General features: G+C 46.0%; 1 protein-coding gene across 1 annotated transcript in view; it reads right to left on the bottom strand.

Moving 5' to 3' along the window:
- Positions 1-7,500, bottom strand: part of LOC120040472 (leucine-rich repeat-containing G-protein coupled receptor 5) — a 112,535-nt gene that overhangs the window by 103,980 nt on the left and 1,055 nt on the right. The window lies entirely within an intron of this gene.

Raw genomic sequence — 7,500 nt, forward strand, 5'->3', positions numbered from 1 at the left:
TTATTGTTCAATTAGCAATGATTTGAGGGTGAAACGTCATTATCGTTCAATGGTAATCACTCATTTTGATTCATTAAAAAAAGTGCACATTTATTGTTGAAAAGTTTTGCACAATGCAAGGGTATCGTACTGCTCCATTCTGCTAATGAATTTCTTAACAGAAACGTCCAAACACGATTTTGTCATCAATTCCATGCCGGTGACGTCATGTGATTTTCAGAACACAAGCCGATACGATGGAATTCAACCTTTCAACGAGGGGTCAGAGTTCAGACTGACGGAGCAAATACTGCACATACATGAGACTCTTGACATGGGACTGAGTGGGCTAGCATGTATACACACACACCATATACACACACACACACACCATATACACACACACCATATACACACACACCATATACACACACACATACACAAACCATACACACACCACCGCTCCTCACCAAATTCAACATGCCCTCTGACAGGGCTCTGTTTATATCTGGAGGCCCTATGCCAGCAGCTACACCACACACACACACACACACACACACACACACACACACACACACACACACACACACACACACACACACACACACACACACACACACACACACACACACACACACACACACACACACACACACACACACACACACACACGCTACTCATTTCATCACATTTCATAAATATTCCAATAAATGACCCCGTGCAGTGAAATAACAGCCATGTCTAAGTCACTTGTTCTGGGGTTGGTCGGATTACATTCCAAATATGGAGAAATTCACTTTCCAATACAACGACAGGATTTATGGGTCTGTAGAGTGAGTCTCGTGTTAACTTAACATGTTGATCAACTGACTGTTCAGAGAAAGCCGAAAGTGAAAGAGAGAGAGAAAAAGGGAGGACAGAGAGAGAGAAAGAAGAGGGAAAGAGAGAGAGAGAGACAGAGACAGAGAGAGAGGGAGAGATGGACCGAGAGAGCGAGACAGAGAGACAGAGACAGAGAGAGAGAGCGAGACAGAGAAACAGAGAGAGAGAGAGACAGAGAAAGAGACAGAGAGAGAGGGAGAGACGGACCGAGAGAGAGAGAGAGACAGAGAGTGAGACAGAGAGAGACAGAGAGTGAGAGAGATACAGAGAATGAGAGAGACAGAGAGTGAGACAGAAACAGAGAGAGAGACAGAGACAGATACAGAGTGAGACAGAGAGAGAGAGGTCTGATTACTAAATACCTAATATAGCTATTCCTGGTACTCTACTACTTACAACCACTACTACTCTCTCTGTGACATGTGACACAGTGTTTCACTATGCCCCGAGAGAGAGGGGAGAAACCAGACACTGTTCACCTCTCCATACCGCCTGCTCCTCACCCCTCTCCTCCCCTCACCCCCCGCTCCTCTCCTCACCTCACCCCCTCTCCTCACCCCTCTCCTCACCTATTTTTGACCAGGGTGCCCTACAGGTAACTGGCAAAATAAAGGAAACACTTGAGTAAATCAGGGATACAAAGTATTGCATATTGAAAGCAAGGTGTTTCCACAAAGGTGTGACTCCTGAGTTAATTAAGCAATTAACATCCCATCATGCTTAGGGGTCATGTATAAAAATTCCCAGTTGCTCATTATCTTGGCTTCCATGGCTAGAAGAAGAGATCTCAGTGACTTTGAAAGAGGGGTCTTCAAGGACCATAGAGGGTTTAAACAATGATCTATATAAACCCTGGATTGTTGATGCTATGTATTGGGCCATTGAGAGGCTTTGAAGTCACCGGTCGGCCATATTGCCACTCCCCGGTAGGAACAGTCCTTCATAGGAATTCATGGAATTCTACAGTATTTAAATGTAATGTTTCAAGGACAAAATTACACGTATTTAAGTATGTTTTTTTATTGTTGTGGTGGGGACAGTAACATTAATAATCTCCAAAACTTCTACTTTAAGGAATTATTTACAAATATTTTTTATTTGTGTGTTTCCTTTATTTTGTCAGTTACCTGTACATAGGGCAGCGTTTCTGACCAGGGTCCATAGGGGTCATTCTATAGGGAACAGACAGCCACTTGGAACGCACCCCGAGACTCAGACACGCCCCCTGCGTGCGTACACCAGTCAGATGTTGACCCAATTCATTCATGTGTCGTCCCGTTGCTTAATGTAGCCTATTGCTGGTGCGTCCGTCCAGGGGGCTCGGAGGAGCTAACATGCAGGCAAACTGTTCTGTGTGTCTGGGAGTAACTGAACCTGAGAGGGTCGCTCTACCCTGCTTCCAAAACAGCTGTATGGTAACGACCTGAAATCCTCTACTCTCCTCAGCCCCCGTGACCCCCTCCGATACTAACCCTCCAACCTTACCACCACCCCCATACCATCCCTGCCCCCACAAGCCACCACTCGCGGAACCCCCCCCCCCCCCCCCCCCCCCCCCGCCATCCTGTGACAACCCCCATACCACATCGCCCTCCACAAGCCACCACTCGCTCCGACCGTTCCACCGCTCGCTTCCCCCTAACCACACTGGCATGTGTCTGTGTGTGTGTGTGTGTTTGTGTGTGTGTGTGTTTGTGGTGTGTGACCTGCGAGCTGGCACGTCTAACAGAGCTCTAACAGAGCTGACAGAGGGAAGACATTGTTTCCATACTTGCTGCGTCTACTTTAGGGGCGGCTCCATAAACAAGTCTGTTTTAGTAACAATGTCCTGATTAGATTTCTGTGCTGCTCTGCTGGGGAACGGCCCAGTGTCATCACTCCTGATAACTATTGCATTAGAGGGAGATGGTATTACTGCTTTTAACTGGGCCGGAACGTTCAGCTGCCCTGAATACCCAGCATTCCACACTGAACAGTGATGGTGGAGGACAGTGGAGTCCACACATAGGAGGACAAATACACACACACACACACACACACACACACACACACACACACACACACACACACACACACACACACACACACACACACACACACACACACACACACACACACACACACACACACACACACAGCTCAGGATACCAGACTCAGAATAGATAATAGTTATAGATAATAACAGTAGAACACAGCAGGGCCAGTAGATGCTGTCTGCCAGTAGATGCTGTCTGCCAGTAGATGCTGTCTGCCAGTAGATGCTGTCTGCCAGTAGATGCTGTCTGCCAGTAGACGCTGTCTGCCAGTAGATGCTGTCTGCCAGTAGATGCTGTCTGCCAGTAGACGCTGTCTGCCAGTAGATGCTGTCTGCCAGTAGATGCTGTCTGCCAGTAGATGCTGTCTGCCAGTAGACGCTGTCTGCCAGTAGACGCTGTCTGTCAGTAGACGCTGTCTGCCAGTAGACGCTGTCTGCCAGTAGACGATGTCTGCCAGTAGATAATGTCTGCCAGTAGATAATGTCTGCCAGTAGATGCTGTCTGCCAGTAGATGCTGTCTGTCTGCCAGTAGATGCTGTCTGCCAGTAGACTCTGTGTGTTGAGATATAGATAATAACAGTAGACGCTGTCTGCCAGTAGATGCTGTCTGCCAGTAGACGCTGTCTGCCAGTAGATGCTGTGTGTTGAGTTAGATAATAACAGTAGAACACAGCAGGGCCAGTAGATGCTGTCTGCCAGTAGATGCTGTCTGCCAGTAGACGCTGTCTGCCAGTAGATGCTGTCTGCCAGTAGATGCTGTCTGCCAGTAGATGCTGTCTGCCAGTAGATGCTGTCTGCCAGTAGATGCTATCTGCCAGTAGACGCTGTGTGTTGAGTTAGATAATAACAGTAGAACACAGCAGGGCCAGTAGATGCTGTCTGCCAGTAGATGCTGTCTGCCAGTAGATGCTGTCTGCCAGTAGATGCTGTCTGCCAGTAGATGCTGTCTGCCAGTAGATGCTGTCTGCCAGTAGACGCTGTCTGCCAGTAGATGCTGTCTGCCAGTAGATGCTGTCTGCCAGTAGATGCTGTCTGCCAGTAGATGCTATCTGCCAGTAGACGATGTGTGTTGAGTTAGATAATAACAGTAGAACACAGCAGGGCCAGTAGATGCTGTCTGCCAGTAGATGCTGTCTGCCAGTAGATGCTGTCTGCCAGTAGATGCTGTCTGCCAGTAGATGCTGTCTGCCAGTAGACGCTGTCTGCCAGTAGATGCTGTCTGCCAGTAGATGCTGTCTGCCAGTAGACGCTGTGTGTTGAGATATAGATAATAACAGTAGAACACAGCAGGGCCAGTAGATGCTGTCTGCCAGTAGATGCTGTCTGCCAGTAGACGCTGTCTGCCAGTAGACGCTGTCTGCCAGTAGATAATGTCTGCCAGTAGATAATGTCTGCCAGTAGATGCTGTCTGCCAGTAGATGCTGTCTGTCTGCCAGTAGATGCTGTCTGCCAGTAGACTCTGTGTGTTGAGATATAGATAATAACAGTAGACGCTGTCTGCCAGTAGATGCTGTCTGCCAGTAGACGCTGTCTGCCAGTAGACGCTGTGTGTTGAGTTAGATAATAACAGTAGAACACAGCAGGGCCAGTAGATGCTGTCTGCCAGTAGATGCTGTCTGCCAGTAGATGCTGTCTGCCAGTAGATGCTGTCTGCCAGTAGACGCTGTCTGCCAGTAGATGCTGTCTGCCAGTAGATGCTGTCTGCCAGTAGATGCTATCTGCCAGTAGACGATGTGTGTTGAGTTAGATAATAACAGTAGAACACAGCAGGGCCAGTAGATGCTGTCTGCCAGTAGATGCTGTCTGCCAGTAGATGCTGTCTGCCAGTAGATGCTGTCTGCCAGTAGATGCTGTCTGCCAGTAGACGCTGTCTGCCAGTAGATGCTGTCTGCCAGTAGACGCTGTGTGTTGAGATATAGATAATAACAGTAGAACACAGCAGGGCCAGTAGATGCTGTCTGCCAGTAGATGGTGTCTGCCAGTAGATGGTGTCTGCCAGTAGATGCTGTCTGCCAGTAGACGCTGTCTGCCAGTAGATGCTGTCTGCCAGTAGATGCTGTCTGCCAGTAGATGCTGTCTGCCAGTAAATGCTGTCTGCCAGTAGACGCTGTCTGCCAGTAGATGCTGTAGATGCTGTCTGCCAGTAGATGCTGTCTGCCAGTAGACGCTGTGTGTTGAGATATAGATAATAACAGTAGAACACAGCAGGGCCAGTAGATGCTGTCTGCCAGTAGATGCTGTCTGCCAGTAGATGCTGTCTGCCAGTAGATGCTGTCTGCCAGTAGATGCTGTCTGCCAGTAGATGCTGTCTGCCAGTAGATGCTATCTGCCAGTAGACGATGTGTGTTGAGTTCGATAATAACACTGTAAGCGATGGTCCAGTTGGTGGGGTAGTTGCCAGGGATCATCTCAATTCCAGGTAATTACTTAAAAATCTGGTGTTTTCTGCCAAAACATTTAAAATCCTAGAGTTTCTATGGTTTTGTGTGAGAATACAAGACTCTTAGTAACATGAGCACAGAAATCATTCTGTATGTGTTTATTTCATTCCTGGAATTAGTTTGGTCCATAATTATAATCCCTGTCTAACGCTCTAGGGTTTTTAATGATCCATGTATATGAACTGTTAGTGCAGTGGGTTTACCCAGTGGTTCCTACTCCCTAGACCAGTGGTTCCTACTCCCTAGACCAGTGGTTCCTACTCCCTAGACCAGTGGTTCCTACTCCCTAGACCAGTGGTTCCTACTCCCTAGACCAGTGGTTCCTACTCCCTAGACCAGTGGTTCCTACTCCCTAGACCAGTGGTTCCTATTCCCTAGACCAGTGGTTCCTACTCCCTAGACCAGTGGTTCCTACTCCCTAGACCAGTGGTTCCTACTCCCTAGACCAGTGGTTCCTATTCCCTAGACCATTGGTTCCTACTCCCTAGACCAGTGGTTCATATTCCCTAGACCAGTGGTTCCTACTCCTTAGACCAGTGGTTCCTACTCCCTAGACCAGTGGTTCCTATTCCCTAGACCAGTGGTTCCTACTCCCTAGACCAGTGGTTCCTACTCACTAGACCAGTGGTTCCTATTCCCTAGACCAGTGGTTCCTATTCCCTAGACCAGTGGTTCCTATTCCCTAGACCAGTGGTTCCTATTCCCTAGACCAGTGATTCCTATTTCCTAGACCAGTGGTTCCTATTCCCTAGACCAGTGGTTCCTACTCCCTAGACCAGTGGTTCCTACTCCCTAGACCATTGGTTCCTACTCCCTAGACCAGTGGTTCCCATCCAGGGCTACTAGGACACCTGGGGGTGGGGGTACTTGGCCTATCCACAGGGGGTACATGAGAAGACTCATGACACCACAAGTCTACTGGTAAAATGAGAATGAATCAAATCAAATGTTATTGGTCACAGACACGTGTTTAGCAGATGTTAATGTGAGTGTAGCGAAATGCTTGTGTTTCTAGCTCCGACATTGTAGTAATATCTGATATGTAATATCTAACAAATTACACAACATATACCCAGTACACACAAATCTAAGTAAAGGAATGGAATTAAGAATACATAAATATACGGACGAGCATCGTCAGAGCGGCATAGACTAAGATACAGTAGAATAGTATAGAATACAGTATATACTGTACATAGACTAAGATACAGTAGAATAGTATAGAATACAGTATATACTGTACATAGACTAAGCTACAGTAGAATAGTATAGAATACAGTATAGACTGTACATAGGCTAAGATACAGTAGAATAGTATAGAATACAGTATAGACTGTACATAGGCTAAGATACAGTAGAATAGTATAGAATACAGTATAGACTGTACATAGACTAAGATACAGTAGAATAGTATAGAATACAGTATAGACTGTACATAGACTAAGATACAGTAGAATAGTATAGAATACAGTATAGACTGTACATAGACTAAGATACAGTAGAATAGTATAGAATACAGTATAGACTGTACATAGACTAAGATACAGTAGAATAGTATAGAATACAATATATACTGTACATAGACTAAGATACAGTAGAATAGTATAGAATACAGTATAGACTGTACATAGACTAAGATACAGTAGAATAGTATAGAATACAGTATAGACTGTACATAGACTAAGATACAGTAGAATAGTATAGAATACAATATATACTGTACATAGGCTAAGATACAATAGAATAGTATAGAATACAGTATATACTGTACATAGACTAAGATACAGTAGAATAGTATAGAATACAGTATAGACTGTACATAGACTAAGATACAGTAGAATAGTATAGAATACAATATATACTGTACATAGACTAAGATACAGTAGAATAGGGTAGAATAGAATACAGTATATGACAGGCTACTTGAGGGGTTCTCCGGGCAGAAGCAAAATGCACTCGGGGGCACAGTAACACAAACTGGTTGGGAACCACTGCCATAGATAACGGAGATAAAACACTATATTATATATTTGACCAGAGCGCTTTGGGCCCTGGTACAGGAAGTACAGTAGATAGGGTTTAAGGTGCCATTGGGGACACAAGCTCTCGACGTCCTCCCTGTGATGCAGTAGCCCTTCTATTCTCCAGGGACGGGTTCTAAG

Source organism: Salvelinus namaycush, unplaced genomic scaffold (genome assembly GCF_016432855.1).
Source record: "Salvelinus namaycush isolate Seneca unplaced genomic scaffold, SaNama_1.0 Scaffold356, whole genome shotgun sequence".
Classification (NCBI taxonomy): domain Eukaryota; kingdom Metazoa; phylum Chordata; class Actinopteri; order Salmoniformes; family Salmonidae; genus Salvelinus; species Salvelinus namaycush.